The sequence below is a fragment of the Pseudorasbora parva genome, chromosome 7 (genome assembly GCF_024679245.1).
Source record: "Pseudorasbora parva isolate DD20220531a chromosome 7, ASM2467924v1, whole genome shotgun sequence".
In the NCBI taxonomy this organism is placed as follows: Eukaryota; Metazoa; Chordata; class Actinopteri; order Cypriniformes; family Gobionidae; genus Pseudorasbora; species Pseudorasbora parva.
In genome coordinates, this window is record NC_090178.1 from 23,938,597 (window position 1) to 23,955,786 (window position 17,190).

Sequence of the window (17,190 nt, forward strand, 5' to 3'; positions counted from 1 at the left end):
CTATCATCTGAAAAATATTGCAAGGATTAGATGTTTTGTCTCCAGGCAAGACTTAGAGAAACTCGTTCATGCTTTCATCACCAGTAGGGTGGACTATTGTAACGGCCTTCTCACTGGCCTTCCTAAAAAGACCATTAGACAGCTGCAGCTCATACAGAACGCTGCTGCCAGGATAGTGAGCAGAACCAGAAAATATGACCATATCACACCAGTCCTCAGGTCTTTACACTGGCTTCCAGTTACATTTAGGATCGACTTTAAAGTACTATTACTTGTTTATAAATCACTCAATGAGCTAGGACCCCAATACATCGCAGATATGCTGATTAAATATAAACCCAACAGATCACTCAGATCAGCAGGATCAAGTCAGTTAGAAATACCAAGAGTTCACTCAAAGCAAGGAGAGTCTGCTTTTAGCTATTATGCCAGCCGTAGTTGGAACCAGCTTCCTGAACAGATCAGATTTGCTCCAACAGTAGCCACATTCAAATCCAGACTCAAAACACATCTGTTTAGCTGTGCGTTTACTGAATGAGCTCCGAGCACTGTATGTCCGACTGATTGCACCCTATCTTATCTCTTTATTCTTTTTATAATTGTTTTAGTTTACCTTTGTTCTTATCTTTGGTTATTGTTTATTTTATATGTTCTTTTGAGTTGAATATGACGAGTGAAAACTGGGTTTGATGGAAATAGTAAGTTTGACAATAAGGTTTGAGTATGTGTAAATCTGTGGAGGGTATGATGAGTGAGTAAGGGTTTTAACAAGAAGGTTTCTGAGTAAAAATCAGGGAATAGATTAAAATGGATGTTATGAACGTGTTTGAGAAAGAAATGAATGAGAGGTGTTCTAATTAAGATGGTACATGTATGTAGGCAGTAAACTGAAGAATGTTTATTTTTATATCAGACCATTATTGTGGATCTGACCATTTTATTTTATTTTATCTTATTTTATTTTTATTTTTTATTATTATTTTTTTATTATTATTAATATTTTATTTTATTTTATTATTATTTTTTTTAAATTACTATATCTTTACGACTGTTTTAACTATGCTTGTTTTTAATTCTTTATTCGTCCTTATGGTATTCTTTTTTTTTTCTCATGCATTTGTTACCACTGTTTTAATTAATTTCTATGTAAAGCACTTTGAATTGCCATTGGGTATGAAATGTGCTATACAAATAAACTTGCCTTGCCTTGCCTTGCCTTGCCTTGATGTGTAACATGAGAATGAACCTCATTGGTTCTTGCAGGCTAAGCAAACATGCTTGAGCTTCCGTTTACCACAATGGATGAATGTTTATATGTGAATAAAAGCCTACATTTAATCTGTTCATTAAATAAAGCGATCGTGTCTCCAGAAAATTTTGGACTAAACCGCTCAATTCATGGATTAGTTTTACAATCTCTTTATGAACTTTCTGAAACATCACAGTATCAGTTGCGTAGCTGTCTAGAGTACAGAAAGCTCTCAGATTTCATCAAAAATATCTTTATTTGTGTTCTGAAGAAGAAATTCATGAATTAAGGAACTTTTTGGGGTGAACTATCCCTTTTAACTTTTTTAAATAACAAATCAAGGTCAGCAAGGTCATGGGATGAATTCCCAGAAAAAGCAAGAATGCTAAAATCTATACCTTCAATCCCTTTGCATAAAAACATCTGCCAAATACATTAATGTAAATTTAAGAGAAACGCAATAAGAGCAGAAGGTGAAGACTTGATGTTGTGAATCTCTAAAGAATATATAAGCAAGGTTAGACCACCGCTGTTTGTTTTCCACTTACAAGAAAAGTCTCAGAAGTACACCATTTGTGAAAATGTGGGTCTTTGCATAATAAAACGATATAACACTTTTCTAGCAAAATGTCATAAAATGTTTTGAATGAAATATTTGGACACTTTATGTTGTCAAATGTTAGCATAAGATGCATGCTCATAGTACATGAAGTAGGCTACTCCACCTGTGGTAACATTTCTACGATACCAGACTTTGCATCCACTAAAAACAGGCGGTGTCATTGAAAAAACACCCAAGCTAAGTTTAGTTCTGAGATGTGCATCGCCACTCAGTTTGAGATTTTGAACCTAATGCAATGACATTCACACACTTTCATGTGTTACTTAAGTCTACAGACTGGCTTCTCGAAGTGCCATGATGCACCTGCGGAAATCCAGGGTGTGTTATTTCCCAGTTCCATGTCTTTTTTCGCCATCCTGTCTAAATAAGGCATAAAAAGCCTGAAAAAGATGATGACAGAGACAATGAAGATAACTTAACGAGACATTCTGAAAAATAGGCCGAAATACATCAGCACACTCGCTGTGTTACTCTATGAGAGTGAGTCATCAGCACTTCCTGTTCCTGTCTGAGTTACACACACCCAAACGCAAATACTTACTCGTTGGCACTCGTACATGTGCACTTCAAATGGTTGAAGAGCGGCACAAGCACACACACCCCTGCACTTCCTCCGCCGTCCTCGTTAAGTAAAACAGAGAGAGGCTAATGCATTTGGATTTGGCACTGTGGAAATTCATCGCCGCTCCTCAGACATGACCCACTTTATCTGAAGTGGAGCCACATCCGTTATGCTGAGAATCTATCACCATTAGAGCTCAGCTCTCTAGTCCCACTGCCTAGTGGTGTTAAAGGGACCCACATACACAAATGCACATGCTGTGTTCCGGCCCAGGGGGCAGCAATCATGTTCCTCTGCAGGGGATGTAGAAGTGACAAAGAGAGGGACACAGATGTGCGCCCCTGTGGAAGAGCGTGTGTGTGTTTGCACACATTCTGCCAGCTGGGGATTGAGGTTTCCTTGATAGAGGATGTGCTGAAAAAAAAGTGGTTTGTTTAAATGCAGAGCTTCTGTATGAGCAGCGGAAATGCTTCATCCCAGTTCTGTGTGTATGTTTAGGACTATGCGGCGGATTATGGATATGAGAAGACAGGATAAACAGATTTAGAAGATGGAAAAACATGAGTGGAAGATTAGACGAGGAGAGAGATTTAGGAGGAAGGAAACTGAGAAAAGAGAGGGAAAGTTAAAAATGACTGTGAGTAGAAGAAAATAGGTAGGCCTACTTTGCCACATATTAAAATGTCTCATGGCTGTGTAGTAATTACAGATATAGGAATAGAAAGAGGGAAAGATCAAATGAAGGAGACACCTAGAAGGAAAGGGTGTCGGAGAACATGAGAGTATGTTTCTAAAAAATGGTGCGGCAGTGGAAATAAAAAAGATAATTTAGATATAAAGCCAGGGGTTTGAGAGAAAATGAACAGGTAAGAAGGAAAACAGCAGGCGGGAGATAGCTAGCTATATATAGGCTAGAATAGAAAGCACAAAGAGAAAGAGAGGGAAGAGATTGGAGTAGATTAATGAGTTGTTATCCAGGTGGTAATATCAGCATTACAGGTAATTCTGGAGGTAAGAGAGATTATCAAATTAATAACGATTCTTTTGTTATAAAAGCTGCATCATCAGGCAGCCAATATAGCACCATCTTTTTTGAGGCACTGATTTACCAAGTCAATTTCAGTAGGCTATTTAACAAACGTCTTGTCAGAAGCTCCATTAAATGTTAACTGATAAAAACTTGCCTGAAGTTTTGCCATTAGGCTATGCCTGCCTGAAAAAAAAAATTCCCCTTCCCATCTATCTATCTATCTATCTATCTATCTATCTATCTATCTATCTATCTATCTATCTATCTATCTATCTATCTATCTATCTATCTATCTATCTATCTATCTATCTATCTATCTATCTATCTATCTATCTATCTATCTATCTATCTATCTATCTATCTATCTATCTATCTATCTATCTATCTAGCCTATATATATATATATATATATATAGGAGATGGAGGCAGATGATTCGCTGAGGCGACCCCTGAAGGGAACAGCCGAAAGAAGAAGAATACATATAATTTCAGCAATCAAATCTGCTGTATTCGCGCTGTCAGCTCTCTATAATGATTCTGAACTCGATTCACAAACGAATCTCTGCTGTGAATCAATTATTTTCAGCGAATCGCGTTAGCAACGTTAGCAAGCTAAACTGAGTCGGTTCGCGGTTCAATCTGAATGATTCGTAATGCGTCCTCGCGCGCTGATTCGTTTGGAGCCGTTTCTCATCAGTAAAACGTTAACAACCAAACCCATATTTTATAACACGGAGAACGAAAAGAGCACCAGATAAATGGATATATACTTTACAATCGACTAAATCAAAACTGCAAAACTGCCCTATACTCTTAGCAAAGGAAGAAGTCTTTGTTGAGTTTTGACAACACCAGCTGCACGTGTGACTTGTCGGCGACTCCGCAGGTAGGTCCTAAATAACAACAAATATTAAACATATGCCATTTACAGTTTTGACAGGTTCCTTGATAACGCGTGAATGTGACCATTTGTATATTAGGTCTATCGGGGCGGACGTAGATTTGGGGGCCCTAAGCAAATATCCGGTGTTTTACAAGTAAATTAAAGTTAGCCTAGGCCTAACACTCATTTGCTCTTGTGTATTTAGCCTACTTTATCGTGTCACAATATATCGGAATACAAAAATGCTACAGTATGTATCGTATAATAGTTATGTAGTTTGTGAGCATTGAATGGCTTTTCTGAGGTAAATTAGATGTTTTATCAAATGTATCAAGCTCTTTCCAAGGTCAAATAGCTAATTAAGCGATATGTCAGGCCACAGTAAAGCGCGCAAAAAAGTTAAAATTAACAAACACGTAATAAGTGACCTATTAAAGGTGACAGTTAAGTACAAATCTGCTATTATGGATGGCTGTCACTTAGCTACAAATAACGTGAAGTTCAGGCAGTAACAGAACACATTAAAGATTAAAATCTATTGAGAATAAGAATCCATAATGGTATCAGGTAAAAACGAAAATTGTTAAAGGAACTGTATCATGTATGTAAGAAATGTATTTCAATGAAACATAAAATGGCCCTGATATGTCACTAGACATTAAAGCTACACTGTGTGATATTTTCCCCCATCTAGCGGTGTAAAGTTATATGACAATCCATATTAGTTACTGTTCCTCTCAATTCCGATTTCGTTTTAACTCCTACGGTGGCTGATTAACATGGCTTCCAGTTCGACCTCCTCCATGAGTGCCATCGAGTGTTAAAACGCGAAAGGCGAAGCTTGAATTTACGGGTATGTCCCTCTTTAGCTAATGTACTTTCAAGATGGAGGGGCAACATGGCGACCGGCATTCGAACCCCTCACGCGTATTTTCAATGGTATATATTATAAACTTACGAGAATTACTTATTTCAAGTTATAAAGTAATATACATTAATGAGCACATATATTTTTGAAGGAACTAAGTGTTTTTAGCTACTTAGTAACTTAGTATCTTAAGAATAAACTGAAAAAGTTACACAGTGTAGCTTTAAAAAAACATGTTAATTTCAAATACTTATATCACTGACAACATTAGTCAAGTCAGGGTATTGTCATTTAAAAGTTGTTGTTGCAGCCCTCATGTTGACATTTTGTGTTTTGGCCTGAAGCTCCACCCTCCACCTATTGACCAATCACAAAGTCGGTAGTGTTTCTGCATCCGGGTTGCCAGCTCTGCTGTAGTTACTACAGCTGCAGCTACAAACGTTCCTGCTGGATCCTGCAGCCTATCTGGCAACTTCGATTCAGGGGGGAGGGGGAGAGGGGATAGTGATCGCAGTACCAGTTTTGGCCACAATCTTACATACACTTCCTTTAACGATTAGTTTGCATCCACACATCAACAGTTTATCTGTAGTTTATCCTCATGTTGTGCACACGAAATAGACCCTTGCCTTTCTGGACTTTTACAGTACTTGGACGTCTCTGTCACTTTCTATTTCGATCATGCTGGCACAGTCGATAGAGATGAGGGCTTTAAAAAAGCCTGATATTTTCCGGTTTGTTATCAGTTTCTGACATGTTTTGGCTCTCAGACTCTGAGTTTTTTTTATTCTACTGTAACGTTGCTGCACATCAATATGGTCGCCAGTGGCAATCTCAGCAAAAATATCACTCACAAATTAATATTTTTGGTCTTAGCTGTCTGGAGCCCTGCACAATAAACCTAAACACCCCTGTTGGCCATTGCATTGAGAAAATATGATATGTCTGTGATTTGCTACATTGCCCAACACTGCTAAAATATGATGAAAATAGAAACCTTCGGCGCTAGACGCAAACAGAAATATGCACTGAAGCATTTACCAAATATGTTTTGCCAAATCAGATGGGCACCCTGATTCGCTTACCTTGCCTAGTGCTCAAGTCCGCCCCATCTTGATCTGATTCCATCACATCAAACAGGCTTTTGCTCCCTGATGTCACCAGAATTGAATTATTGGTTGTCACTTTATGTCCACTTCTGTTTGTAGTTCTGTTTATGGCCTATTTATGAATCCATTTTCATTTGCATATTTTTATGTCGTTGCTTTGTATGCATGAATGTATTTAAATCATTGCACATTCCCCCCAAAATCAGTGTGAAGTGTGTAGCTAGTATGTCCTGCTCTTTTAATGATTCTAGATTGCATTTAATGATTTTATAGTGAGGAGTTATAGAGTCTGTGAGAGTAGGTGGGAGGTGAATGGTTAGAGAGGGAACAGCAGGTGTTACGGAGCTCTCAGATTGGAGATCTGATTATTATGATCATGTTGATGATGCCGGTGATGAGCGAGAAAAAGCAGACAGGAAGAGAGAGAGAAAAGACTGATTAGAATTTGAAAGGCAACTTGATGGCCACTTCTTTTCCTCATGGGAATGAAGCTATGTCGACCTTTTCTGGCTCTCTCTTCCTCCACCCCCTCTCCTACACACACACACACACACACACACACACACACACACACACACACACACACACACACACACACACACACACACACACACACCACACACACACCACACACACCACACACACACCACACACACACACACAGGTGTTTACTAAATCTGAACCTGTGTGCCGAACGTCAAATGCAAGACATTCTGTGACCTTTCGTTGTTGTGTCTCAGAGTGTGAAATGCATACATGTCAGCGCAGGAAACTCTCTATGAATGCTGATGGGCACACTCCCTCGCTCACTATGCAGGGATATGTTTATTCAGCATCTGAATGCTCATGCATAATAATATTGTGATGCTCTAGAGATATATGTCATTATAAAACAAAAATAGCGTGTGCGAGTGTAGCTTGTTTGTCATTTGATTCTGATTCACATTCAGAGTTTGTTTCCTAGTCTGATGAGGTGATGCTGAGATGCAGTAAATACACTGTGGCGATTTAGGATATTTTAATAACTGGAGTTTTGAATTAGTATTATGGAAGAAATGTGCAATGACGATCAAGTTTGTTGACCTGAAAAGTGTGCGAATTGGCAATTGATCTTTATCAGTGATTAATCATTTTGCAAAGTGTGTGTATAGCTACTGATATAGTGGGGACAGGACGAAGATAATCATTTTCTCTTGCACACTTGTTTGCGGTCTTGAATGTCTGCACAGTCCACAAGACGATAGTGCAGAAAAGGATTTTTTTTCTGAATCTATTTCCCACATCATCTTACTGTTGTAACAAAATTGGGGGGAACCCCCCATTTCTCACATTTTCTTGAAAATGAAAATTAATTAAATATGAAAAATATTTGAATATTAAATATAAAAAAAATTGAATAGGTAATATTACACTCTTACACTAAAGTTAAAATGAAACTAAAGCGCTTCACATCATCCATGAAGAAAACGGCTCTGTGTTTTAAGGTGATTTCCAATGACTGCTATCACAGAGTTTACTGGTATATTGCTAGTGTGAACACTGAACTGCACATTACCGGAAAAGTCATTCTGGTAATTTTCTGGGTTTGCTGTGTGAAAAGGGGCTTATGTCTTTGGGTAAACTCTCACACGCCTACACCCTTTAATTGTATATTATATTGCTGGGCATGCTAATAATTCTGATTTATTTACTTTCTCCTCTCGTTCCTGAAGACAGCAATTTTTCTGTATTTTTAATATTTCTCTCTGTAATCGACGAACGTATAGTAGGCTATCTGTCTCATGCGGAATAAAAGCTCTTGAATTATGAATCGCTATAGAATTGCTGACTGATTGTATTCAAGCGCTTAACATTGTCAGGGGAAATTTCCTGGAGAAAATGTGCAAAAAAAAAAGGATCTTTTTAATTAAACGTTCATATAATTGCATTTACGATCTACAGTCTACACTATGACTGATTTATTAGAAGGTCTGACAAAAAAATACGGTCTCACCATATGATTTATTGTCAAAGCAACTCATTAAAATTCCTCTAATGCTCATTTAATTAACAATATAAACATATTTTTAGAGCAACTCCAGTGAATGTAAATATGAAAGGTAAAACAGCGTGTCATATCAATCTCTCTGATGCAGACTTTCACTTCCACTTTCTCTTTGAAAGACTTTTCTGCCCCCTCTTTTGATTCTATTCATGCTTTCGCTCTCTATATCTCTCTTTAGCCTTAATGGCATCAGTCTCCTTTCTCCTTCAGATTCATTTTCATTCTCTTCATCTCTTTAAAGTCTTGGCTGGAGAAATAGCCATGACCTGAGAGCTATGGTTATGAAAGAGTGTGACAGCTTATAGCGGTACAACTGTTTCCTGTGTAGGAGGCCACGGAAAGTCCTGTGAAATTGAGGAAAAATGAAAGTCGGGCACATTCGGCCCAGTGATTGGCTCATTTTGAGACCACTTTTGCTTTTAGTGTGACACAGAAAGTCCCAATGTTACCGCCTCCTCTATTGACCGAAGATGATAAGGAGGGTGTTAGTGGTGAAGTATGGTGACATTAGTTTCTCATCTTCTCATCCCTCCTTCTGTTGTCAAGGGCTCTTTCATGACGCAAGTGCATGAAATGTTTGGCAGGATTGTTTTATCAGAGCCTGGTACAGTTGGGACGGCTGCCTCGCATGTTCAGATGTGTATGATATGGCAACTGTTGCAACCACACAACATGTACAGCCTGAGGCCTGACAGAGGGAGAGGAGAATGTTGTTTTCCCCCCCCCTTTTTCAGCCGGAGGTCTTTAAAAAGCACCTCAGGCCTGGCAGGCAACTGACTGAAGATACAAATGCTGTTAGTCTTCCAATTTCTCTTTAAAAATTGGCAAGGTCTGTTTAACCAAAGTTATTCCACTTCCAGGATAGTGTCTGCTGTGTGAATACCTCAGTTAAGCTTATGAAACGGCCCCCCTGTCTGTGCTTTTTGGTAGAGATGCACCGATTGCAATTTTTTTGACTGATTCCGATTTCCGATTTTTTTCTTAGTGAGATCGGCCGATACCGATTTTTGCAGATTCTGATTTTCTTTCTAAGAACTATAATTGACAGCATATACAAACAAAAATCCACTTTTTCTTCAAAGCAAAATGTTATTTTTATTATAAAATAAATTAGTAAACATTACAATAGGATCTTCTCTCATTTAAACAACTCTCAAAAAATAAGTGTTCTGTGCCAGGTCAAAAGATTCTATCAATGAACAAACCTGAAGTGTACAATACTCCTCCAAATAATAGTTCAGTAATTCGGTAATTCATGTTTCCAGCTAGGGATGTTTTTTATTTTTTTATTTAACCATTTACATTTTTTAAAAATTATTTATGATGATAATCATTTAAAGTAAATAATACATAAACATTTAAAGGCTGTATTCTGTTTAAAAGTAAACATTGTTTATTAAAAAAAAAGATCAAGTGAAAAATAATCAACCATCTAGGCATTATTATTATTAGTAGTAGTAGTAGTGACGTATTATTATTACATACAGACGTATAGCTAAGGTAATCTATCCTAATATATGTTGTTTATTTCAATTTTTTTTTAAGTGAACTTTTATTTCGACGGGGTTGCCGACATTGACGACAGTTTTCTCAAATGGAACAGTAAATTCTCATGAAGTGAGAACTTAGTGAAGTTTATGCGTTCGGCTGGTTATCCAGTGCCATGAATTCCATAATTTTCTTATGCTTTGGTCTTTTCGCTGCTTATACCAAGGAAAGATAGGAGAGGCTGCTGACCTGTGGCTAGCTCTGAGCTTTGGCCAGCTTTAGCCGGACATGTTCCTCGTGGTGATGGAGTTCAGTGTCTAATTAGGTTTGTCAAGTTTCACAAATGGAATAATTAGTCTTCTTCGCTCACAGTAAAAAAACTTCCACGCCAAAGCACACAGGTTCAAATGCGCTGTGATCGCGTGTGTGGCTGTGACGTCAACGTCGCGGCCGCGCTCGCACTCGCGCTCACAGCCGCATGTACACGAATCGGCTCAAAATCGGCGACACGTGTGACTGATCGGCCGATCACGGATCAGGGCCAGTCATGCAGAAAATCGCCCAATTCCGATCCCTGGACGATCAGTCGGTGCATATACTTTTTGGAGTTGTCTTGTGTGCTATGTGCGGCACTAATTTCCCCATCCTCAGTTCAGCATACTGAAACTTGAAAGTTATTAAACATCTTTTGACTGTTTTGCAAGCATACAGCCAAGCTTAATTACCTAAGATGTTCTAAAGAAAGTGTATTGGAAACTTATTGTGTAACAATCAGTGCGTTTACATGCACCCTTATAATGTTATCATAATGGGATTTTGGCAGGAATGAAAAATTGTAAACTGGAGTGAAGAGTTGTGCTTGTCATGTAAGCATCGTAGGGTACTGCGATTAAAACCTTACTTTGATTATTAGAAATAATCAAGCAGTAATGTTGTGTTTTATATTTTATTTATTTGATGAAAAAAAAAATCAAGCAGTAATGTTGTTTTATATTTTATTTATTTGATGAAAAAAAAAAATCAAGCAGTAATGTTGTGTTTTATATTTTAATATATGTAATTTATTCCATTATGTCAGCTTAATTTTTCAGCATCATTACTCCAGTCTTCAGTGTCACATGATCCTTCAGAAATCATTCTAATATACTGATTTGGTGCTTAAGAATAATTTCTTATCAGTAATAAGTAATATTTTATATTATCAGCTGGTGTATGCTGAGCGTTCTGGCGCAATATGGCTGCCGTTGCATCATCCAGGTGGTTGAGGAGATTCCCCCTTTTATGTAAAGCGCTTTAAGTGCCTAGAAAAGCGTTATATAAATGTAACTAATTATTATTATTATTATTATTATTATTATTATTATTATTATATTTTCACAGTAATCCTTATGCCCTTTTTTAGAATTCTGTCACTTTTGACCAATTTAATTCATTCTTGCTAAATAAAAGTGTTAATTTCTTTCAAAAAAGTACTTACCCTAAACTTTTGAACAGTAGTGTATATACAAATAGTCGTATGTTACATTAACATTTTAATTGAAGTTGTCATGCTGATGATTATAATTTAACAAAAAACTAACCGTCCAATTTAAATAAAACCATTATGGCATACTTTACCTTTGACAGTAAAGGGTGAGGAATTCTTCTAGGCAGGATTTACTCTTACTGCAATTTCCCAGCAGATGAGTCTTTAGGCATGGGAGAGAGAGTAGACTTTAACTCAGGCAGTTTTGCATTTAAATAAGGTGTCTGCACCTTAATGATCTCAAATGACTCTGAGGCTAACCACAGACTCCCACATAGATAACAAAAAGTGCTTTTCACTCGGCCTCCCCGTTTCCTCAGCTAATCGCTTAACATCACAGAACACACAGATGAGGAGTAGTGGATCAAGGCTAGGTGAAATTGCATTTCTTTACCTTCGAGGCACTGATAGTGAAGTGTGTTCAGACACCCTCTGGCAGAAGAAACCATGGCTACTGTAACACAGCTTCTCACTTAAACAGAGAACCAACTGTTATGTTCCACAAACTGCATGTCAAGAGCCACTGTGGTGTAAGATTGTTTTGCTTCATAGCACTGTGGAATTAGAAATTTGCAATCAAACTACAATCATCCAACCTTTCTGTTCCCATCACACGTGAATGCTCTGCGTTCTCTCGCTCTGTGTTGCCTCTGCTGCTTCCTTGCTGTTACTTTCAGGCTTTTGCTGCTTTTATTGATTGGAAGTAAAGAAGGGACAGGAAATGATGAGGCAAAGAGGTGGAAATATGATTGGAAAACAATGAACTCAAACTCACATTCACACGAACACACCAGTTCATAAATAGTCAACAACACTGTGACACTTGAAGGCAAATTAGTTCACTCGGTGGCCACCACTGATTGTCAATATATTTAAACTGCAGTCTGAAAATCATAAACATTGTTTCTTTGGGTAACACTGCTGTATTTTATTTCAGGGTGGTGAAAATTAAGTTAACAAACCACTCAATGTTAATGGCTTCAATTTTGAAGTTTAAACAGTTCACGAGAAGTTGATTTTTTTTTAAAAATGTGTAACCAAATATTTAAATCTGGACTCTGTCCAAGGCCAAAACATAAGCCTGATGAACCTGCTCTCAAGCCACTTCACTCCAAAGCATTGAAGGATTTTTCACAATAAAGTATCTCACCAATATGACCAGCAGCTAAAAATAAGGCTCTCCACACACTGACATCTCTTGCTTCGCTGTGGTTGAGATGCATTTATTATATTTCTCACCAGATTTTCGAAGACAGCTATGGAGCATCACCATGCAACTTGTTTCATCGTGATTCATCACTCCACACACAACTTCCCATAATCTGCCAAAAATGTAATTCTGTCTTTGAATGTATTTATTCATTGCAACAGTGTTGTATTTCAGCAAGATTTCTATTTCAGATAAACGCTGTTCTATCCATCAACTAGTCCTGAAAAAAAAGTGTCACAGTTTGGATTAAAGAGATGCTTCCTAAGTGCCAATTCAGCATATTCAAATGATTTCTGAAGGATCATGTGACACTGAGGATTGGAGTAATTGTGCTGGAAAAAATCCAGCTTTGCCATCACATTAAATGTGCACTATGTAGTATATTTGCAGTAAAATATCATTAAAAACCACTAGGCCAGTGTTATATATTTTATTCATTTGAGTACCTACAATATCCCAAATGTTTCCAACTATTTGTAAATTGTGAAAAAATAGCTGTTTTAACTAAGGACCGGGACGTTTCAGCATAGCATTTGAGGAACTCGCCTGTCAATTGCGTCATATCTGCATTACCCTCTGTGTCATGTTTTATTTGGCAGGAGCGCTTTTCTCTTAGCAGTGTGAACAAGTGAACTCACGGAGTAACGTCATAACATCATTTTCAATACAGTTAAATGTATCTAATATGATAAACAGGGCTGCATTACCTCATAATCATAACCGAAAGAGTAGAAATACTGCAGGCGCCCAGCAAATGTGTCCTGTCCCGTCATGATAAAAGTCCGGGCGTTCGCGAGGCGGGTGTTTGTCTAACAATCACTCCAGCGGCCGTGCTCAGCTCCACAACAATCGGTCCTGCTCTGCTTCACACTACAGTGTTGTAATAAATGCATGCATGAACGTGATTTCTGCCCGAGTCCTATTTTCCACCGGCTGTGAGGTGAAGACCACATGTCCCAAGATGCTGCGCTCAAACTTTGCGTCATCAAACTACACATTTGTTTTGAATAGGCAACCTCTAGTGGACGGAAAGTTGCATAGTGCATCTTTAAATACATTTTAAAATATTAAAATAGAAAACTGTTATGTTCACATTGTAATATTATTTCACAGTACTGGGTTCATACTGGAGAAGGGGCCATGCAAGGAACTTATTTGAGTTCTTAAGGAGTGTATTTGGCGCAGGAATGATCAAACGTCAAATGTCCAACTCCGTTTTTTTGGTGTTGACATTTTGACCATGTTTAGCATGAAACTCTTGAACGGTGTAAATAAGTCAGAATGCATGAAATAGCATTAGACCCCCCGTTTTAATAATAATAAAAAAGTTACTGACCCCAAACGTTTGAACGGTACTGTTTATCTAGACTTTATGTCTACCATCAGCTACCCTGCTCTGTAAAATATCAGCTTCGGCCCTTAAAAAAACTAAACTGAAAAATACTTTTAACTGTATCTCAGAACTTCCATTTTCACAGCTACCATATTGCATTTTCCCCTTTTCATCTTTTTGCAAGTGGTTCATCTCCTCCTTGTTCTACTCTCTTTGACTGAGTTAATGAGGAGATCAATCTACTAGCTACATCTCACGACTTCTTTTTCACACTTGACGACCGCCTCTCTTAAGATGACACATGTTTCCCCCTCTTTCCTCTCAGTGTCCTCCATTGCGTTCTCCTTTTCTCTGATTCCATTTTTCACTCTGGTTGTTCATCCGTCACACACTCTTTCTCTGGCTGTGCTTTAGCTCGAACGTGTATTGCTGCTGTGTGGTTGTCGGGAGATAAATCCTGATGGCCAGCAGTGCAGATGACTGAGGCTGATAGTTCAGGCGGATTGGCCCGTTAATTGGTGCTCTGAGCCGGATCTCCACTGGGAAGAGCTGAGATCTTGAGCCGGTCTTTCACTCTTCTGCTTTGTCTGTGCGTGAGGGGATAAAGTCAGGGTGGTCTGCCCACGCAAAGAACAAGCAAACCTTTTTTAAAGTTCGTATTCATGTATGCCGTACATTGCCTTTTGTTATCAAAATTGCCACCACACTGCAAAATTAATGTTCAGAAAAATGAGAAGGAATAGGGACTGTAATGCATGAAAATAGTTTCCCCAAATAGGAAAATGGGCTTTATCAATTATGTAATTTTTACCACTTACTAATAAGGTCATACTCATTCCATTATCATTTTTTTGCAGAGAAAAAAATGTCTTGAGCAACAGTCAACATCTAATGAGTATTCACAAGAGGAAAGGAACATTTCAAAAGCTCTCGTTGGTGACATTTAAATATGTTTTATACTCAAGCTACTGCAGGTTTTTGTTTCTTTGAGCATCTGTCATGTTTTTTGAATATTTGCTAGGTTAAATGCATGTGATGCATCACCTGTTTATTGAAGCAAGTGCACAATGCCAAGGCAAATTATATTCTGATTAATTTGTATACAAGCTGGATGGAGGCGAGCTGTGCAGTACAGTCATTTTTCTAGAACTGTCCATTTCTTAAAAAAAAAGAAAAGAAAACCCAGCTTTTCTTTCAGGCAGACTAAATCTTCTAAAAAGATACATTTTGCTTCTAAAGCTTCTAAAAAGATAAATCTGCATCAACCTTTTCATGTAAATGCACTTACTGACAGGGATTCTGCAGCTCAAACCGTAGAGCATCAAGGCCACATGTAGAAGGCCAGATCAGATGTAGAAATTAGGGATGTCAATTTTCACAAATTCCCATGATCGATCGTTGTTTAAATTAACAATAAATTAATCGATTAATCGTTAACCATAATACTGAAATATGCGTCTACAGCAGTGGCTTATAGCCGACAGCATGACAGTAGGCCTATGTGCAATGCTGCTCAAAACGCTATGTTCTTCACCAAATGAATGAGAGGGATTTTTTTTATCTAAACAAAGGGCTATGGGATTGTAAAATTAGTCGATGTTATTTATAATTTAATTTAATTACTTATTTAATAACCAAATATAACATGTAATACAACACGAACACCGCCTCAGATCTGTTATTCAGAATTTGTGGACGCACTTGCAAGAGCAACGAGCTGAAACGTCACCTAAACCCAGTTAATTCAAAACGATTTATTAAAATATTGTTTTCATTAATGTTATGTAATGACAGTCCCAATCATAGTTATTCTTAGTTGTGCGTTGCTGTTTGAACTGCGCGAGCTGAAGCGGATGCGCTGAATCAACACTGGTAAGTTACACTGAAACTTTGCTAGCACGTTATTTAACTCAACAAAAAGCTTCCTATATGAGATTAAACAGATTTATATAAAGTTAACAAAATATTACAAATTAAATATCTTCACAAAATGATGCGAATGGACAAGTGAACTTGAATTGAGTTGCTGATTCATATTCAGAATGGGAGACGTGTGGTGTTCACGCGCTCTAGGAACAACGCTCTGAACACGGCACCTAAACCCAATGACTTTACCACCATCTAAAATAGTGTTCTCATTTCTGTTATATAATATGACTGTCCCAATCATAGTTATTATGCATTGCTCTGTATTAGGCTTGGGCGGTAATACGGTAAAATGGTATACCGCGGGATCTAAAAATAGCAACGGTATCAGTTTCAATACCGTCAAACCGTCAAAAAAAACAAAAAACAGATCAACTTGCATATTGCTGATCAACGTATTAATTATTAAATATTTAATAAGTTGAACTAATTAAACTATTTACATATTAAATACTATTTATTTATTAAATGCCTAAATATGTGTATGCGTTGTTGTGACAGCGTGGATGAGAAAGAGAGAGAGGGAAAAAGACGGCGAGTCGGGCACTGAGTTATTCGGTCTCGAAAAAGAACACAACTTCTGCAGTTTGGAAGTATTTGGGGTTTTGACCGAAGGAGAAGGGAGAGGCGGTAAATACAGACGAGGCAATTTGCAAATTGTGCAACAAAAAGATGACCGCGAGAGATGGAAATACCTTGAACCAGGGCGCATATCCGAAACCACCATCCACTCACTGCTGCGTGGATGAAAAACCGAGCACACCCGCGGACTATGCTGTAATATTGCCGAAGCCTTTTGTCACACAGCTGGCAATGTAAGCAAAAAGCATGAATTCCACAAAAATCAAGTGGACATGGGACTAAAAAAAAAAAAAGTCAATTGTATGACAATTGTCTCATAACGGTAAGCATAAAACGTGCAGAGAGTTTCTCAGGGGCAGGGGCTCAAATGTAAAAAATAACAAAAATATAGGCCTATATATATATATACACATATACTTTGCATCACATAAATAAATTATATTTAAAAGTAGGCTATGTTAAAATAGAAAACCTTTTTTTCTGTATTTTTTTATTAAATAAATGCAGACTTGACTCGCATAAGGAACTTACTTAAAAATGTGAATGCAAATTTGAACAAATGGAATAACATTAATGGGCTTATTTTTTTATGCATTCATTCGTTTATTTAGGCCTATTTATTTATTCATTCGTTCAGGCCTATTCATTCATTCATTCATTCTTTCGTTTATTTAGGCCAGTTAACTCATTAATTCGTTAAAAGAACAAATGAATAAGCCTAAATAAACATCGTTTTTTTTTTTGCTGCAAAAAAACAAA

At 37.6% G+C, this 17,190-nt stretch overlaps 1 protein-coding gene across 3 annotated transcripts in view; it reads left to right on the forward strand.

Moving 5' to 3' along the window:
* The window catches only part of cadm4 (cell adhesion molecule 4), a 187,957-nt gene that overhangs the window by 23,899 nt on the left and 146,868 nt on the right, over window positions 1–17,190 (forward strand). The window contains exon 1 of one of the 3 annotated variants that reach the window (XM_067448749.1): window positions 4,211–4,349. The exons of the other annotated variants lie outside the window; for them this stretch is intronic. The gene's annotated coding sequence lies outside the window, so the exon portion shown is untranslated. Of the gene's footprint in view, window positions 1–4,210; window positions 4,350–17,190 lie in introns of those variants that run through there. 3 annotated transcript variants of the gene reach the window in all.